Source organism: Balaenoptera borealis (assembly GCF_965194805.1).
Source record: "Balaenoptera borealis genome assembly, chromosome: 12".
Lineage (NCBI taxonomy): Eukaryota > Metazoa > Chordata > Mammalia > Artiodactyla > Balaenopteridae > Balaenoptera > Balaenoptera borealis.
The window spans coordinates 71,994,811-72,014,522 of NC_138869.1; the positions used below are offsets into that span (position 1 = coordinate 71,994,811).

Here is a 19,712-nt window from a genome sequence, read left to right on the forward strand (position 1 = left end):
CTTTTTGAATTATGGTTTTCTCAGGGTATATGCCCAGTAGTGGGATTGCTGGGTCATATGGTAGTTCTATTTTTAGTTTTCTAAGGAACCTCCATACTGTTCTCCATAGTGGCTGTATCAATTTACATTCCCACCAACAGTGCAAGAAGGTTCCCTTTTCTCCACACCCTCTCCAGCATTTATTGTTTCTAGATTTTTTGATGATGGCCATTCTGACTGGTGTGAGATGATACCTCATTGTAGTTTTGATTTGCATTTCTCTAATAATTAGTGATGTTGAGCAGCTTTTCATGTGCTTCTTGGCCATCTGTATGTCTTCTTTGGAGAAATGTCTATTTAGGTCTTCTGCCCATTTCTGGATTGGGTTGTTCGGTTTTTTGTTATTGAGCTGCATGAGCTGCTTGTAAATCTTGGAGATTAATCCTTTGTCAGTTGCTTCATTTGCAAATATTTTCTCCCATTCTGAGGGTTGTCTTTTGGTCTTGTTTATGGTTTCCTTTGCTGTGCAAAAGCTTTTAAGTTTCATCAGGTCCCATTTGTTTATTTGTGTTTTTATTTCCATTTCTCTAGGGGCTGGGTCAAAAAGGATCTTGCTGTGATTTATGTCATAGAGTGTTCTGCCTATGTTTTCCTCTAAGAGTTTGATAGTGTCTGGCCTTACACTTAGGTCTTTAATCCATTTTGAGTTTATTTTTGTGTATGGTGTCAGGGAGTGTTCTAATTTCATACTTTTACATGTAGCTGTCCAATTTTCCCAGCACCACTTATTGAAGAGGCTGTCTTTTCTCCACTGTATATGCTTGCCTCCTTTATCGAAGATAAGGTGACCATATGTGCATGGGTTTATCTCTGGGCTTTCTATCCTGTTCCATTGATCTATATTTCTGTTTTTGTGCCAGTACCAAACTGTCTTGATTACTGTAGCTTTGTAATATAGTCTGAAGTCAGGGAGCCTGATTCCTCCAGCTCCATTTTTCTTTCTCAAGATTGCTTTGGCTATTCGGGGTCTTTTGTGTCTCCATACAAATTGTGAAATTTTTTGTTCTAGTTCTGTGAAAAATGCCAGTGGTAGTTTGATAGGGATTGCATTGAATCTGTAGATTGCTTTGGGTAGTAGAGTCATTTTCACAATGTTGATTCTTCCAATCCAAGAACATGGTATATCTCTCCATCTATTTGTATCATCTTTAATTTCTTTCATCAGTGTCTTATAATTTTCTGCATACAGGTCTTTTGTCTCCTTAGGTAGGTTTATTCCTAGATATTTTATTCTTTTTGTTGCAATGGTAAACGGGAGTGTTGCTTATTCTTAAATGTTAGTCTTCTTCAGTGCACAAACCAAGACACTCTTCTTACTTTATACTCTTTTCCTAGGTAACGTCACTTATTCCCGTGGTTCAGTTGCCATCTACACACTGATGACTCCCAAATCCAGTCCAGTCTTCTACTTGGAGATCCAAACCTGCACACTAAACTCTTCTGCCTCCATTTGGGAACTCTCTTTGGACTGCTCAAGCTCAATATGTTCCAAACTGAGCTTACAATTTCTCCCACCCCACCCTCACCTGCTGCTATGACAGTGTTTCTTATTTCAGTAAATATCAGCGTCCACCTGCCCATTTCCCCATGTACCTGCCTTTCTCTCATCCCCTACATTCAAAAACACTAAGTTCCATCTACCCTCCCTCCCATGTATCTCTCAAATCAGTCATTGTTTTTCCCATCTCCACTGCCACCACCATAGTCCAATCACCACCATATCTCCTCTGTGATTAACACTACTTATGCAGTTATAGTCTTGATATAATCATGCATGGTGACCCAGCCATGTTGGGAGTTTGGGAGGAAAGGCAGTGTGTATGTGTGTATGGGATAAGAAGTCCTCACTATCATGATGGGAAGTCAGTAGATAATGTCTAAAAATGATTAATCAAGAAATAGCAGTATAAGTATATAATTTAGAGATAAAGAGGTACATAGGAGGGGAAATAGAAGAATTGATATGGTTGCCTGTGGGAAGTATGACTAGGGGTGAGGGGAGTACAGAGGACTGAAGTTTTTATTATAAGCCTTTAAGTATTATTACTACACTTATATAATTTAATAAAAATAAATTTGAAAATATAGTTGTTCCATGAATTCTTAATAAATCCAGATCATTAAATAAATCCCACTGGCTCCCTTTTGGCTGGTGTAACTTTAATACAGTATGTTCATAGCCCCAGAAATGGTTTGCTGGCCTCGTGGAAGCAAGGTTTGCTGGATATCTTTGTTGTAGTCTGAACCAAGAGCTAAAAATGTTACCATGGAAAGTAGTTGGTGATAGTGCAAAGTCTTTTCTATTTTTAAATTTTATTTATTTATTTATTTATTTTTGGCTGTGTTGGGTCTTCGCTGCTGCACGTGAGCTTTCTCTAGTTGCAGCAAGAGGGGGCTACACTTTGTTGAAGTGCGTGGGCTTCTCATTGAGGTGGCTTCTCTTGCTGCGGAGCACGGGCTGTAGGCACACGGGCTTCAGTAGTTGCGGTACATGGGCTCCGTAGTTGTGGCGCACGGGCTTAGTTGCTCTGAGACATGTGGGATCTTCCCGGACCAGGGCTTGAGCCCGTGTCCCCTGCATTGGCAGGCAGATTCTTAACCACTGCACCACCAGGGAAGTCCGTCTTTTCCGTTTATTTATGAAATTTTCTGAAAATGATACATCATTTCAACTACTACACAACTAGAAGAGATTCTGATTCCATCTTTGAATAGTTACAACATTTTAAATGGTTTTTAAGTTAAAGATATCTCTACGTAGATTTTTAAATAAACTATACTAGAAAAATAAAAAAATTAATATAACAGAATATTGTAAAAGAAAGTTGATTTTTATCCTTCCACTTCACTTTAACATCATCCTTTTTGAACTCAATAGAAGTGTGTAATGTTTATTTTTAAATATTCTGTTTTTTGGGACTTCCCTGGTGGTCCAGTGGTTAAGAATCCACCTTCCAATGCAGGGGACACGGGTTCAATCCATAGTCAGGGAACTAAGAACCCACGTGCCGCGGGGCAGCTAAGCCCGAGTGCCTCAACTACTGAGCCTGCGCACCACAACTAGATAGCCCGCATGCCACAGCTACTGAGCCCGCGAACTCTGGAGCCCATGCGCCACGACTAGAGAAGCCTGCACGCCGCAACAAAGAAGAACCGGTACCCCACGACGAAGACCCAGAGCAGCCAGAAAAAAAAAATTCTGTTTTTTAGGCCCTGAACTAAGCTTTTATCTTACTTGGGCAGGTCTCATTTGACAATCTGCAGATCAGTCTAGTCCTTTCTGAGTGGGGCTATATTTAGGGCATCGGCACGTGTCTTTGTTTTGTTTTTTTGACCACGCTGCGCAGCTTGCGAGATCTTAGTTCCCCGCCGGACCAGGAATTGAACCCAGCCCCTCAGCAGTGAAAGCGCAGAGTCGTAACCACTGGACTGTCAGGGAATTCCCCGTTTTGTTTTTTTGGACGCTCTGCCCGACCAGGTTCAACCTCAGGGGTAGGGAGGTTCAGCCTTGGGGGAGCGAGTTAATTAGTCATGTTCTGAGCCATCCACGGTATCCTGTAAAAGGCAAGGGAAGAGATAGATTGTAGACAATGTAAGGGAGGCATCAATATTAAGAACAGCTTCAAATCACATGAAGCTATTAGCAAACCTGGATGTGACAGAGTTAGTCCAGTTAATAACCAGAAAAGAAAAATGTAATAGGTACTTTTACACTGAGAATATAATAGGTACTTCAGTAAAGAATGGTTTGAGGATGAATAAACTGCTACATATTCACACAATGGGATGTTAAACGGTCATCAAAATGAATGACTGTAGCAACACACAACAATCGGAATGAATCTTAGTAATGTAATAGTAAGTGGAAAAAGTACCAAAAGAAGATACACAGTTAAAAACAACTATAGATATATATTATACACACACACACAATTTTTGGACTGTATATATAGATGCAATAAAACTATAAAACTATATAAGGAAAGCAAAGGAATGATGAACTTAGGATTCTAAATGACGATCACCTTGGGCCAGGGGAAGGAAATGAAATGGGTTGGGCAGATCATATACTCAGATCTGAATTACTGACACGATCCTAATTTTATTTTGGGTAGAGGATTTGAGGGTACATATTACTTTATTAAAAATAACTAGTATTTTAAAAGTAAATAAAAGAGCTATGCATGGATCAGTGAGGAATATGTCATGCACCGAGGATTATGATAAGTCTAATTGTGAGCATATGAAGAACAATAAAAAATACTAAAACAAAACAAGGATAATAACAGCATTTATCTTGTAAAGTTGCTGTGAGGATTAAACAAGTTAATATATTTAAAACACTCAGAACAGTGCTTGGAACATGGTAAGCACTGTACTATGTAGGAGTTTTTGCTGTCATCATTTTTGCTTTATGCCAAGGGGTAACCACTATTTATTATGCATGTAAAACTACTATTGGGAATTCCTTTGCAGTCCAGTAGTTATGAAACAGGAGGGAAGGGGGCAGGGCACAACCTTTAAAAGAATGACGTAGCCCAAGGGCACGACTTAAACTGATTAGAACCAAATAGGTCCAAGATAACAAGTTGAATTCCACCAGACTTTAAGCCTCAGTATACGCTCATTGTAACACATCAGCAAGCTAAATGACACACCCACAGGTGCCATGACAGTTCCAAGGCCAACCATAAAGGTCAAAAAGTGGGCAGTGACCCAATTTATGGAAATCCCCACCCCTTCCCCAAAATAGCTGGAATACCCCTCCCACTCATTAGCCTATGAAATTACCCACCCCTATAAAAACTGACAACCCCACATCCTGGGTCTGCTTTCGCCTTCTGAGATGGCCCACACTCTGTCTGTGGAGTGTGTTTCTCTCTAAATAAATCCGCTTCTAACCTGTCACTTTGTCTCTCACTGAATTCTTTTGGTGATGAGACATCAAGAACCTGAATTTCATTAAGTCCTAAAACCAGGTGCGTGATCTCAGTTAGAAGACTGTGGAGGGCTTCCCTGGTGGTGCAGTGGTTAAGAATCCGCCTGCCAACGCAGGGGACCCGGGGTTCAAGCCCCGGTCCGGGAAGATCCCACATGCCACGGAGCAACTAAGCCTGTGCGCCACAACTACTGAGCCCGCGTGCCACAGCTACTGAAGCCTGCGTGCCTAGAGCCCATGCTCCGCAACAAGACAAGCCACGGCAGTGAGAAGCCCGCACACTGCAATGAAGAGTAGCCCCTGCTCACCGCAACTAGAGAAAGCCTGCGTGCAGCAACGAAGACCCAACACAGCCATAAATAAATAAATAAATTTATTAAAAAAAAAAAAAAAAAGACCATGGGTTTTGGCCGGGTTCAAGTCCTGGCCGCGTGGATTCAAGTCCCAATCTGAGTTACATGGTTTCAGCTAGGACTCCATGCTTCCACTGCAGGGGGCATGGGTTCCATCCCTGGTTGGGGAACTAAGATCCCGTATGCCGAGAGGCGCAGCCAAAAAAAAAAAAAAAGTGAAACTACTATTTATTAAGCTGTATTGCAACAGACACCATCAGCTTCCCCCCTAATACCAATTTCCTCTTCTTTGCTAACAGAAGTCTTCTTTTGTCTAGAATGCCAGTGAACTTAGACACAGGCTAAATATTTGCTTTTCTAGATATTTGCTTGTATCAAGAGTGTCCATGGGACATAGTTCTGGCAAATGACATACAAGCAGAAATCTGCTGGGATGACGTTTGCTTTTCCTGATAAAAGAGGATGATGTGGCTGACACTATTGTAAACGGATAGGTTAGGGTTCCCCAGAGAAGGAGAACCAGGAAATGGCTTTCTTGACATAAGAGAACCCATTTTGGCCTAAGCCATTTCGTGATCTAAGCCTGGCCACAATGCTTGCCCTTGAACAGGTCTCAGTAATTAATGATCTTAAGGGAGGGAATGCAGAAACAAGGGAGGAGCAGTCAAGAAACAATAGTGCAGCCTTGGGGCAGGGCCCTGGTTCCTCAAGGGCTATATATAAAATCTTTTAAAAAAATTTTTATTGAAGTATAGTTGATTTACAATGTTGTGTTAATTTCTGCTGTACAGCAAAGTGATTCAGTTATACATATATATACCTTTTTAAAATATTCTTTTCCATTATGGTTTATCACAGAATATTCAACAGAGTTCTCTGTGCTATACAGTAAGACCTTATTGTTTATCCATTCTCTATATAATAGCTTACATCTGCTAACCCCTACCTCCCGTTCCATCCCTCCCCCATTCCCCACCCCCTTGGCAACCACAAGTCTGTTCTCTCTCTATGAGTCTGTTTCTGTTTCATAGAGAGGTTCATTTGTACCATATTTAGATTCCACATATAAGTGATAGCATACGGTATTTGTCTTTCTCTTTCTGACTTGCTTCACTTAGTATGATAATCTCTAGGTCCATCCATGTTGCTGCAAATGGCATTATTTCATTCTTTTTTTATGGCTGAGTAGTATTCCATTATATATATGTACCATATCTTCTTTATCCATTCATCTGTCCATGGACATTTAGGTTGCTTCCATGTCTTGGCTATTGTAAATAGTGATGCAGTGAACATTGGGGTACATGTATCTTTTCGAAGTATGGTTTTCATTGGATATATGCCCAGGAGTAGGACTACTGGGTCATAGGGTAGCTCTATTTTTAGTTTTTATAGGAACCTCCATACTGTTTTCCATAGTGGCTGTACCAACTTTCATTCTCACCAACAGTGTAGGAGGGTTCCCTTTTCTCCACATCCTCTCCAGCATTTGCATAACAAAATCTTTTGAGTTTTGCAGGAACTAAGGTCCCCACCCAGGTGGAGAATAGGATGGTGATGTTGACCCTTCTGACTTTAGGTCAACTAAAGCTTGGACTCTGTCAACCTTTGCCCCAATTCTATGCTGAATTCTCCTCTGCTTAAGTCCTCTCATGAATATGCATGTACCCTTAGCTTAAAACTTCCCCAATTTTGCTGTTCGGGGAAACACTGCTTTGGGAAAGATCCCTGGTGTTCTCCTTACTTGCTGCAAGTATTAATAAATCCTTCCTTCTTTGGCTTGGATGTGTCTATCGGCTTGGTTGTGTCTATTGGCTCAACACCCACCAAGAGGCAAACCCAGTTTTTGGGTTACACTATCTCTACATCTTCTCTCTTCTTAGCTTGAATATACTATGTTGCCTAGAGCCTCAGCAGTCATTTGTTACCATGAGGCAACAGGCATGAAGACAAAAGCAAGTATGCCAAGGATGTCAACATTGAAAAAGAAAGTCTTTTTGCATTTTATTGATTACTTCTGAAGTTGAATATTATTTTTTTTTGGCTGCACCATGCGGCATGTGGAATCTTAGTTCCCTGACCACGGATGGAACCGCGTGCCCCCCCTTCAGTGGAAGCATGGAGTCTTAACCACTGGACTGCAAGGGAAGTCCTGAAGTTGAATATTCTTATAAGTATTGATATGTGATTTAAAAATCTATGTCTAAATAAGTCTGAATGTCAATATTATGACATAGTATGAGTGTGTTTCATGTTTCGTAATTGCAATCATTGTTGCTTTTGTTGTGGTCATCCATGTACAATGCTTGGTGTCAGTCTATTTATCTCTTGTAGAAATAAAATACAGTGTGTGTGTGTGAAAAAAAAATCATATGTTTCCAATATGAACTCTAATTTTATGTTGTTGCTGATTAATGATTATATTAAGTACACTGTGGAATAAAGAAATTATCAAAGGGAAAAAAAAAATCTAGAAAATCATTTTGATAAGTAGAAAATAAAAATACAAAGTGATGAGAAAGCATTAAGACATCATTTAATTAATAGTATTTTTCTTTCAGTGATACCTGGAATATTAATGCATCTTGCATTTGATAATATCTTAGATTTACACAGTTATGGTAAGAACTTTACATTTTCTGTTCCTTTCACAATTTGACTTGTGACCCCAGCAGAGAATGTTGCAGCCAGCTCTCTTCAGCTGGATCTCTTTGCATTATTGGGTTGAGGGAGGAAAATACCAACGTCAATGAGCACATTTTAAGAGCCTAAGGCACCTATATCAGTTAAGAGTACATTTGGCTGCAGAGAACAGAGACTCGAACAATAGTAGTTTTTAAAAAAAGAGAGACTTATTTTCTTCTTATAACAAAAAGTCTAGCAGCGGCAGTCCAGCCTTTGGGCATTGGCCTCTGAGGGGCATGTCTGTGTGGATAATGAAAGGTAGGATAAAAAACTTTTTTTAAAAACTCTTTAAGTGTATTTTACTATCCCCCTCCGAACTATTATATTAGATATCTATTGCCCTGTAACGAATTACCTCAAGCCTTAGAAGCTCATGATAACAAACATTTATTATCTGATCGTTTCTGTGTGTCAGGAATCTGGGAGTGGCTTAGCTGGGTAGTTCCGGCTCAGGGTCTCTCATGCGGTTCAGTCCAGCTGTTGGCTCAGCTGTGGTCATTTGAAGGCACTACTGTGGGGAGGAGATCCTCATCCAAGCTCACCCACGTGGTTGTTGACAGGAAGCCTTAGTTTCTTGCTGGTTTTTGGCTAGAGACCTCAATTCTTCACCTCATGAGTCTTTCTATAGGCTGCCTGCGTGTTCTCACAACATGGCAGCTGGCTGCCTCCAGAGCAAGTGAGGAGGTAGAGAGACCAAAATGGAAGCTGCAGTACCTTTTATAACCTAATCTCAAGAGTGACATCTATCATTCCAGCTGCATTCAACTGGTCACACAAACCAACTCTGGAGGGGCCTATGAGGTATTTATACCTGCACAAAGGTGTAAACACCAGGAGGCAAGGATTATTGATGGCCAGCTTGGAATGCCTACCACAACTATGTGTTTTGTTTGTTTGTTTTATAGATAAATTTAATTAATTAATTAATTAATTTTTGGCTGCATTGGGTCTTTGTTGCTGCGTGCGGGCTTTCTCTAGTTGTGGTGAGCGGGGGCTACTCTTTGTTGCGGAGCACAGGCTCTAGGCGCACAGGCTTCAGTAGTTGTGGCATGCAGGCTCAGTAGTTGTGGCTTGCGGGGTCTAGAGCGCAGGGTCAGTAGTTGTGGTGCACGGGCTTAGTTGCTCCGTGGCATGTGGGATCTTCCCGGACCAGGGCTCGAACACGTGTCCCCCTGCATTGGCAGGCGGATTCTTAACCACTGTGCCACCAGGGAAACCCCAAACTATGTGTTTTTAATATATATATATAGTAAAAGCATAGTTAATTTAAAACAAGAAAATAAACAATTATAAAAACACTAGATATAAGCAAAACACCAAATGGCTGTTACTAATTCACTCTACCACCCAAAGTAAATGTACATACCTGTTTCAGGACATATATGTCATAATTTGGTATTACTGTTTTAAAATTATTTTCCATCTTGACTTACTCTTTCCATTTAACCTACGTAGTAAGTAAAAAATCGTATTTTAATTTTTTCATCTTATTGATTACTACTCTTAAGGCTGAATATTTTAAAAGTATTTGTTAACTAGTTTTACTGCCCTTTTTACATTGTTTATATCCTTTACCTGATACATTCATGTATTAGGATGTTACTGATTTTTTTTTCAATCCCTGGTCGGGGAACTAAGATCCTGCATGCTGCGAGGCACGGCCAAAAAAAAAAAAAAAAAATCCCCTACCCTTGGTATCTGATCACCCTGGCCTGCCTTCAGCAAGAATCCTCCAGCCTTGATGTTTCCTCTCGGTCATTTTCCATGTACTGCTCCCCACCCTGCGACTTAGCTATAAATCTCTACTTGTCCTTGTATTCAGAGTTGGGCCCCCTCTCTCCCCTACCACAAAACCTCTATTGCAATAGTCCCTTTTGAAGAAAATCGTCCTTAGAATCTTTAACAAGTGTCATGAATATATATATATATATATATATATATATATATATATATATATATATATATTTTTTTTTTTTTTTTTTGGCTGTGCCGCGTGGCTTGTGGGATCTTAGTTCCCCAACCAGGGATTGAACCCGCACCCTCGGCAATGAAAGCGCAGAGTCCTAACCACTGGATTGCTAGGGAATTCCTTCATGAATAATTTTTTTTCTTTAACACATCAGTAAAAATGCCTATACCTTATGTGGGGCCTGAAGCAGGCACTGGTGGGCTTCAAGGCTCTATTCCGTGGGCTTGCACGAGGCAGCTGTCAGCAGGCCCCATGATGGTCACGGGTACGAGGCTGGCCCTTTTCTGGCACCCGGTTCTACTTCTGGATTCTGAGGCATCCCTGAGAGCCAGAGGAGCCCTGGTAATAATGGAGATTGGATTTCCTTCTAGCCTGGCAGTGTCCGGCCAATTTAATTGGATTTTTAAAAATGAAAATGAGGGGCTTCCCTGGTGGTGCAGTGGTTAAGAATCTGCCTGCCAATGCAGGGAACACGGGTTCGAGCCCCGGTCCGTGAAGATCCCACATGCCGCGGAGCAACTAAGCCCGTCCACCACAACTACTGAGCCTGCACTCTAGAGCCCGCGAGCCACAACTACTGAAGCCCGCGCGCCTAGAGCCTGTGCTCCGCAACAAGAGAAGCCACCGCAGTGAGAAGCTGCACACCGCAACAAAGAGTAGCCCCCACTCGCCACAACTGGAGAAAGCCTCCGTGCAGCAACGAAGACCCAATGCAGGCCAAAATAAATAAATTTATTTAGAAAAAAATGAAAATGAATACTTTGCATATATACCAGCTTGAGCTCTTAGAGACACATCTTCTACAGTCTCTTGTAAAACAATCTGTCGACTTAAAAAAAAAAGCTACTGAGATAATTTATGACCTCTTCTTACTCCCTTTCCTTTGGCTTTGTATACCACAGAATCAGTTCGTACCATAATTGGACACTCTAATGCAAGAAAGCAGTATTTCATTTTATTTTATTTTATTTTATTTTATTTTATTTTATTTTATTTTATTTTATTTTATTTTATTTTATTTTATATTTCCGCATGTCTTGTGGGATCTTAGTTCCCCAGCCAGGGATTGAAACTGTAACCCCTGCAGTGGAAGCACAGAGTCCTAACCACTGGACCGCCAGGGAGGAATTCCCTTTATTTTTTAAAAATAATATCAAATCGGACTCAGTTGTCTTCCTCAAGGAGTTAGGGAGAAATTCTTTCTCAATCAGTTTTTTTTGTTTGTTTGTTTGTTCGTTTTCACTCCCCTCTCCCCTTGCTGGAGTCACATAGAACTCCCAAGTTCACCCAATCCTGGAAACTCAGGGAAGGGCTCTAGACTTCAGGCTGGCATGGCTGCTCACCGTGAGAGGCTTGATGTCCTAGCCTCAGCGGTCCCACTGGCCACAGCCCGAAGGTTGTGGCTCACAGCTCAGTCCCCAGCCTAGGGTCCACACAGACATCCTGTCACTCTGGGGTCTGGGAGGGAATCAAACACAGGCCCCAAGGTGGTCAGAGCCAGGCACCTCTCCATTCCCCAAGGGTAGGGAAATCCCACTTGCTGTAGGGGTTGGGAATGATTCCCTTCTCTCTCATCTTTTCAAATCTACACCCCCTACCCACCCACATCATCTAGATCTCTGCCTTTGAGAGCCTAGATTTTCCAAAACAGAAGTATTTTAACTCTCCAACGGGGGAAGAGATGGTCAGTCATCTTAAACCTACAAAGGAAAAATGCCTGTCATGCTTTGGTGGTGTATCAACCAACAAGCAGGAAACCAGCCCCAACTCTGAATGAGGCAATTCTGACAATAAATCACACTGCTGCATACAAAGTCCTCACGATTTGACTCCAGTCCAACTTTCTAGGAACATCTCTGAGCACTCCTTCTCATGTTTATGATACTCTTACTTTCTCAAATATCTTTTCTCCCCTTCTCCACCTGGCTCACTCATACGCATCCCTCAAGGTCATTGGAATCCTCAAGAAGGTGCCAGGGCTCTAGTTTGGCAATTGTAATTCTCTTGGCCTTGCTTTTATGGTTATAAGCTTCACACCAGTATCACAAACAGGAGTGCGACAGTAAGCTCTCCTCTGCATTTGTCTCTTCCATAGGAAGGAAACCACTTCCCAGAATTCCCCCCCAGCAGCCTTCCCTTCATGGCTCACTGGTCAGAACTGGGTCACATGGTCACCCATAGCTTCAGGGGAGGTTGGGGAAACCAGTTCCTGACAAAGCTGAGTAGAATTGCCATCATTAGTTTAGACATATCATGAGTTATGCCCAGACTGGGAACACAGTTGCCTCACCTCTCCAAAAGATGAGTCCCCTTAACAAGGAAGAAGGAAGGAAATGGCTAATAAAGTCTACCACAGAGATCCTGTTCCATTAATTATCCCTTCTTCCCCAATGACATGGCAAGAACTCTTACTATCTGTTTGCCCCTTCTTCCACAGAAGCAGGATTTTTAGATATACACATGATTGGCCAGAATAAGGTTTGCCTTTCCTGGCCTCCCTTGCAGTTGGGTGTAACTGTGTGACCAATCTCTGAGAATGGGTTGGAAGGGGGAAAAATGAATGTAACCACCAGGTATTCGGTAGAAAGTCATGTCTTCCCTTTCCCTCTTCCCAATGGCTGAAATGTGGATGGAGTAGGGAGTCATCTCAGACTAATCGGGCAAGGACATGATAAACACAGAGAAAAGGATCTAGGCTTCTGAAGATTCCCAGAGCAGGGCTGCTCACTTACTTAGGCTCTTACATGAGAGAGGGAAACTATAAACTCCTATCATGTTTAAAGCACTGTTATTTTTCAGCCAAACTTATATCCTAATAAACACAATTGCCTCCAATCCTCTGCTGGTAAGCATGCCAAAGTCTCTCCCAGCTCAAACAATCTCTCCTTTGACCCTGTGTCTCTCTCTGATTTACATTCAGGCTTTGTGTTAGGGCAAGCAACAGATACTGGCTCTTGGCTGATTTAAGCAGAAAAGGCATAGCTCATAGATGTGTGGAGAGGACCAGTTATCTATTGCCACAACAATGCTACATAAACAACCACAAAACCTCAGTGGCATGTAGCAATGAACAGTACTTAGTTCACAGGTCTGTGGGGTTCAGCTTATCTGGGGCTGGGCTGAGCTGGGCTGATTTCAGCTGGACTCACTCGAGTGTCTGGGGTCAACTGTTGGTTGGCTAGACAGTTTTGTTGATTTTGGCTGAGCTCATTCATATGCCTGAGGGTCAACTGGCTGTTGGCTGATCTAGGATGGCCTCAGCTGGGACAACTCAGGGAGACTTGGCCTAGGGCCACATGTTTCTCATCATCCAACAGGCTAGCCTACACATGTTGTAATGGCAATGGCAGAGGACAACAGTGAGAGTGCTACAGATTGAATGCTTTTGCCCTCCCCAAATTCATACGTTGAAAATCTAATGCCCAGTGGGATGGTATTAGAAGGAAGGGCCTTTGGGAGGTGATTAGGTCATGATGGTGGAGCCCTCCTGAATGAAGAGATCCCAGAGAAATCCCTTGCTCCTTCCACTATGCGAGGACATGGCAAGAAGTTGGCAGTCTGCAACTCGGAAGAGAGCCTTTGCCAGAATCCGGCCATGCTGGCACCCTGATCTTGGACTTCCAGCCTCCAGAACTGTGAGAAATAAATTTCTGTTGTTTACAGGCCACTCAGTCTGTAGTATTTTGTTATAGAATCACAAACAGACTAAGACAGAGAGCAAGTGCAGCCACCCGAGTGCTTTTCAAGCTTCTGCTTGTGTAATGTTTGCGAACATCCATTGATCACAGCAAGTCACAATAGTCCAGAGTCAGAATGAGAAGGTCCCATGGGACTTCCCTGGTGGTCCAGTGGTTAAGACTCTGTGCTCCCAATGCAGGGGGCCCGGGTTTGATCCCTGGTCAGGGAACTAAATCCCGCATGCTGCAACTAAGACCGAGTGCAGCCAAATAAATAAATAAATATTTAAACAACAACAAAAAAAAAGAATGAGAAGGTCCCACAGGATAATACGGATGCAGGGAGAGGTGAAGAATTGGGGCATGAATGCCATCAGTCTACCACACCACATTCAAAGGTTTTGCTTACAGGATTGTAGCCAATATCACACCACATTCAGAGGTTTTGCTTACAGGATGGTAGCCAATATCACACCACAGGGCTGGGCCACTGAAGACACTGCTGCTGCCAGCAGTGAGCATTTGATGCCATAGTTAAACTGAGAGAGAGGCCTTCTAGCACCAGACTCTAGATGTTGCTGTTGCCAGAGTTATTCCGCTGAACTGGGTGTTGCTGTCACAGCTGGCACTGCCCACCAAGAATGCATTTTCTTGTTCTCTTTTTTCTTTGCCTCATAGCTCCTCCTGATTCAAAGTCTAGTTTGGGAAAATTTTATTAGCAGAGCCTATGACGTGTGCATATGACTTAGTTCATAAGGAAGGATGGAAAACTAAGTAGCTGCCAGTTTTAGCTGCAATACTGGTACGTGAGCTCTGTTTCCCACAAAGTTTCATAGAGTGAAAAATTCTCTGTACATGGGAAAGGGGTTTCTATTACAGGCAACTAAAGACCTAAAACAGAACAACAATGATGAGGGGGAGGAAGAGGAAGAAACTAGCCTCTCAATCTCTTCACAGCTAAGCTTCTTCTTTCTCTCTCTCTCTCTCTTTTTTTTTTTTAGGCTGCACCACGTGTCTTGTGGGATCTTAGTTCCCCAACCAGGAGTTGAACCCATGCCCTTGGTAGTGAAAGCGCAGAGTCCTAACCCCTGGATTGCCAGGGAATTCCCCCACAGCTAAGCTTCTTGAAAGAGTACACCTAGCTGACTTTTCTCTTCTACTTTCCTTCCATTCCACGTCTATAATAATCAGTTATGGCCACACTAATAATGCAAAACCCAGTGGTTTACAACCACAAGCATCTATTTTTCTCACTCTTGCTTCAGGCTGCAGATCAGCTTGAAACAATTAAATGCTCACCAGTAGTAACATAGATAAACTGTGCTATTTATAAAATGGAATATTATACAGCAGTGGAAAATGAGGGTAAATCTCAAAATCATCCTGTTGTCTAAAGAATCAAGCAACAGGAGAATGGATACCATACAATATCATTAATATAAACAATACTTTACTTAAGGTTACAAACATAGGTTGAAAAATATAAATACACAGAGGATGATTAATACAAAATTCTGCACAGTGGTTACACCTGAAGTGGGGAGAAAGGGGAATGCCCAGAGCAAGGGACCTCCAAGAGGCGTCTAAGGTACTGGTGATGTCCTATTGTTGCATAGTGTGGGGAGTGGGTACATGCAGGCAAATGCTATTATTATTCATCAAACTATACATATTAATTTTTTAAAATTAATTAATTAATTTTATTTTTGGCTGCTTTGGGTCTTCATTGCCGCGTGGGCTTTCTCTGGTTGTGGCGAGCGGGGGCTACTCTTCATTGTGGTGCGCGGGCTTCTCACTGCAGTGGCTTCTCTTGTTATGGAGCACGGGCTCTAGGCATGCGGGCTTCAGTAGTTGTGGCACATGGGCTCTAGAGCGCAGGCTCAGTAGTTGTGCTGCACGGGCTTAGTTGCTCCGTGGCATGTGGGATCTTCCCAGACCAGGGCTCAAACACGTGTCCCCTGCATTGGCAGGCGGATACACATTAGTTTTATACGTTCTTTCATGTATGTGGTATATTTAACATCCCATGAGAAAAACCTACTACAGGTGAGGATGTGAAGCAATGGAAACTCACTCATTGCTGTGAGGACCAATATAAATTGGAAAAACCACTTCAGAGAGCATTTTGCAGAGTCTGGTTAAGTGAAAACTGTGCATATTCTGTGATCCTGCAATGTTTTTCTTGGGTGTCCCTAGGCGCCTTAAAGCAATGGGTTTTTCAAACTTTGTGACAACCGCTTACTAAGAAATACATTTTACATTACAATCAAGTACACATAAACGCACACAAACACATGTATGTATAAGTGCGTATAAAGTTGAAATAAAAATTTTGCACAATGCCTTTTCCTATTACATGTAACACGATCTGATCATTTCTAATCCTGTCTATTCTTTTTTTTTTAATTGAGATATAATTGACACATTATGTAACTTTAAGATATAAATGTTGCTGTCTATTTGATTTCATTAAAGGTCCCAAACTTTAATGTCAACTCACTAATAGCTGACAAACTGTACTTTGAAAAACACCACAGTAGAGAAAATTTTGCACATGGTAAATGTGTAAAAGAATGTTAATTGGGCACTGTTCAAAATAAAAATAACTGGCGATGACAATTGAGGAATATTTACATAGTGGAACACAATAGGGCAGTTAAGATGAACAAACTAGAGCTCCTTGTGTCAACAGAATGCAGCGTGAAAAAACCCAGTTGCTGAAGCATATGTACAGTGTGTTGCTATTTATAAAGTTTCAAAACATGAAAAACATGTTTATAGATTCGCACATATATAGTAAAAGTCGACAACATGGATGAGAGTGGATCCTGGTTTCCACTGGAGTGGGAGGGGCATGGGATCAAGGAGGGGCAAAATGGAGACTTATAAGGTTTTTTGTTTCTTAATCTTGTTATTTATTCTTTATTCTTTTTTTTTTTTTTGGCCACTTGGCTTGCAGGATCTTTTTTTTTTTTTTTTTTGGCTGCGTTGGGTCTGTTGCTGCGCGCGGGCTTTCTCTAGTTGAGGCAAGCGGGGGCTACTCTTCGTTGCAGTGTGCGGGCTTCTCATTGCAGTGGCTTCTCTTGTTGCGGAGCACGGGCTCTAGGCGTGTGGGCTTCAGTAGTTGTGGCACGCAGGCTCAGTAGTTGTGGCTCGCAGGCTCAGTAGTTGTGGCGTACGGGCTTAGTTGCTCCACGGCATGTGGGATCTTCCCAGACCAGGGATTGAACCCACGTCCCCTGCATTGGCAGGCGGATTCTTAACCACTGTGCCACTAGGGAGGTCCCGTGGCTTGCAGGATCTTAGTCCCCAACCTGGGACTGGACCTGGACCCTCGGCAGTGAAAGTGTGGAGTCCTAACCGCTGGACAGCCAGGGAATTCCCTATTCTTTAGTCTTTACTGCAGGGTTGGCAAACTACTACCCATGAGCCAAATCTGGTGCACTGTTTTTGTATGGTCCGTGAACTAAGAATGGTTTTTTACATATTTTAATATTTGGAAAAAAAACTGAAAGAATAATTTGTGACGTGAAAATCATATAGAATCCCAATTTTTGTAGCTACAAATAAAGTTTTATTGGAACACAGCCTTGCTAGTTTTGCAAAGCTGAAAATTGTTTACAGCCTGGACCTTTATAGAAAAATGTTTGCCACCCCCTAATTTATTATGTGACATATATTTCATAATAATAAAAAATATGGTAGCATTAGAGAAGAATTCTGGAAATAAAATGATGTATAATTCTACTATCTAACAAAATTTTCTAAATTTTTCCATGTTTTCTTCTACTCTGACAAAACCCATATATTTTTATTGAAATCCGGCAAAGACATTTTGCATTCTGCTTTTTCCCTGCTGTACCTCACTTCATAAACCTTTTTGATGCACAATGTAGCATTCAAATTTGCACGATATAATGATCTAGCATGCTTCAAGTTTACAAACCACACGCCGTAATTTGTGTAACTGCCTTCTCATGTTTAAACCTTTATATTCTTTTGATTTGTCCTGTTTATTATTGGTTACTAGGCAAAGAATACCTTTGTACACAGAGCTTTTTTCCCCTTCCTTTTGACTTGCTTTCTTAGAATAAGTTCCTAGGAAAGAAATTCTTAACCTTCCCTCCACTCCTTCAAACTCTAATTACTCTCTCTTCCTATCTTTACTCCTATAACCTTGCTTCTTCAGTCTTTTTGCTTAGCCCTTTGCCTTCCCTAACATAAGTGATCTCTCTCAGTTGGCTCTGTCTAGTGGTTGTTTAGGTACCGCAGAAGTTCTCTTGCTTTTAGATCCCAGCTTGACCTCACCGTCCCTTTGGTGGTCCAACATTCTGCAGTGCATTGTGAGGGCTGCTTCTTGCTCTCATTTCTTAACCCTTCCTTTTAGCACAGGGTCCACTCCACTCCCACACTGAGGTTAAAGCCAGCCAGTGATCTCTTTGTAACTTAGTCCAAAGGCTTTTTTCTTGATTTTTATCTCCCCCTGGAGCTGCTACTCCAAAAGGTCCTTCAGGTCTTTCTCTTTCTTTGCCTGCATGTGTCTACACGCACAGTTTACCTCTTCCATAGAACTTTCTCTAAGGATTGGGATACGCCCACTCTTTTGAGTGCGCATTCAACCCAGACATAGCTCATTCCCTTTGCTCCAAAGAGCTTGCAGGCAGACAATACTGAGAGTCTTCTACTTATAGTTTCAAAATAATCAAACCTTTGTGATAAATTTAAGGATTATAGGCCATATTGTGCCAAGTAACAGAAGATCTACAAAGTGAGGTCCACAAGTCGGCAGCATCAGTGTCACCTGGGAGCTTGTTAGAAACGCATAACTGTAAGCTCCACCCCAGGCCTACTAAATCAGAATCTAGACGTTTAACATGATCCCCAGGTGATTCACATGTACATTAACGTATAAGAAGCACCAGTATAGTGGACCAGTGAGTGCCTATCACTAAGAGTCTCCATCAGAAGTACTCCAAGGACCCCTTGGGAACCTCAAACCAATGATTTTCACCTTTAGTTGGGCAAAGTTTGGTGTGACGGTGATCTTGCTGTCACAGCTGTCACCATTTGATGGACAGGTGGCTAGGTGTGTGGCCTCCCTCCTTCATCATTTTAGGTACAGGTTTATTCCTCTGAAGATGCAAAAGGGTTTGAAGAGGACAATCTTTCCCAAGAAAGGAAGACTGTTCTTCAACCAAGAGCATAGGTAAGCTTATAGACTCTTTGGTAAAGTGGACACATCCTGCTAGGGGTGAGAAAAATTGTTCCTATCATCTTTTCCAACAAAAAAATGTGTGTGAACAACATAGAACCAAAAGACAAGAATAGTTTACACTCTTCATTCTCTCATTCAGTAAATATTAAGCACCTACTGTGTGCCAAGCACTATTCTAGGTGAGAATAGCAGAGGAGAGCAGAGAACAAAGCAGACAAAATCCTTGCCTTAGTGGAATTTACATTCTAGGGGGTGGAGATGGACAAGAAACAGGTATATAGTATGGAAGGTAGGGAGAGTGCTTTAAAGAAAAATAGAGTGGTGGAGCCTGCTATTTAAGGTGGGTGGTAGGGGAGGGCATCCCCAAGGTGAAGACACTTGGGAATATGGAACGTGGAGCAAGCCATCCAGATATTTGGGGGATGAGAATTCCAAGCAGAGGAAATGGCTAATACAAAGACCTTGAGGTAGGAACATGCTTGGAGTGTTCAAGGAATAGCAAAAAGACAATAAGTGTGGTTGGAGCAGATTAAGCAAGGAAGAGAGTGGAACCAAATCATATAGGGCCTTTAAGGAGCTTGAATTTTATGCCAAGTGTGATGGAGCCATTGCAAGATATTGATCAGAGGAGTGACATAATCTGACTGACATTCTAAAAGGCTCTCTCTCTGCTGTGCTGCTGTGTGGGGAACAGACTCTAAGGGGGCAAGAGTGGAAGCAAGAGGCCTAATAGCAGGCTGCTGTAAAGATGTGGGTGGTTTCGATTCGGGTGGTCATGGTGGTGGTGAAAAAAGGCCCAACAATCTCAACTTCCCTAACAAAGAGTATTTTAAAA

The 19,712-nt window shown here is 42.0% G+C and overlaps 1 long non-coding RNA gene across 1 annotated transcript in view; it reads left to right on the plus strand.

Moving 5' to 3' along the window:
- Positions 1-19,712, plus strand: part of LOC309608274 — a 244,302-nt gene that overhangs the window by 61,867 nt on the left and 162,723 nt on the right. The gene's annotated exons all lie outside the window — the stretch shown is intronic.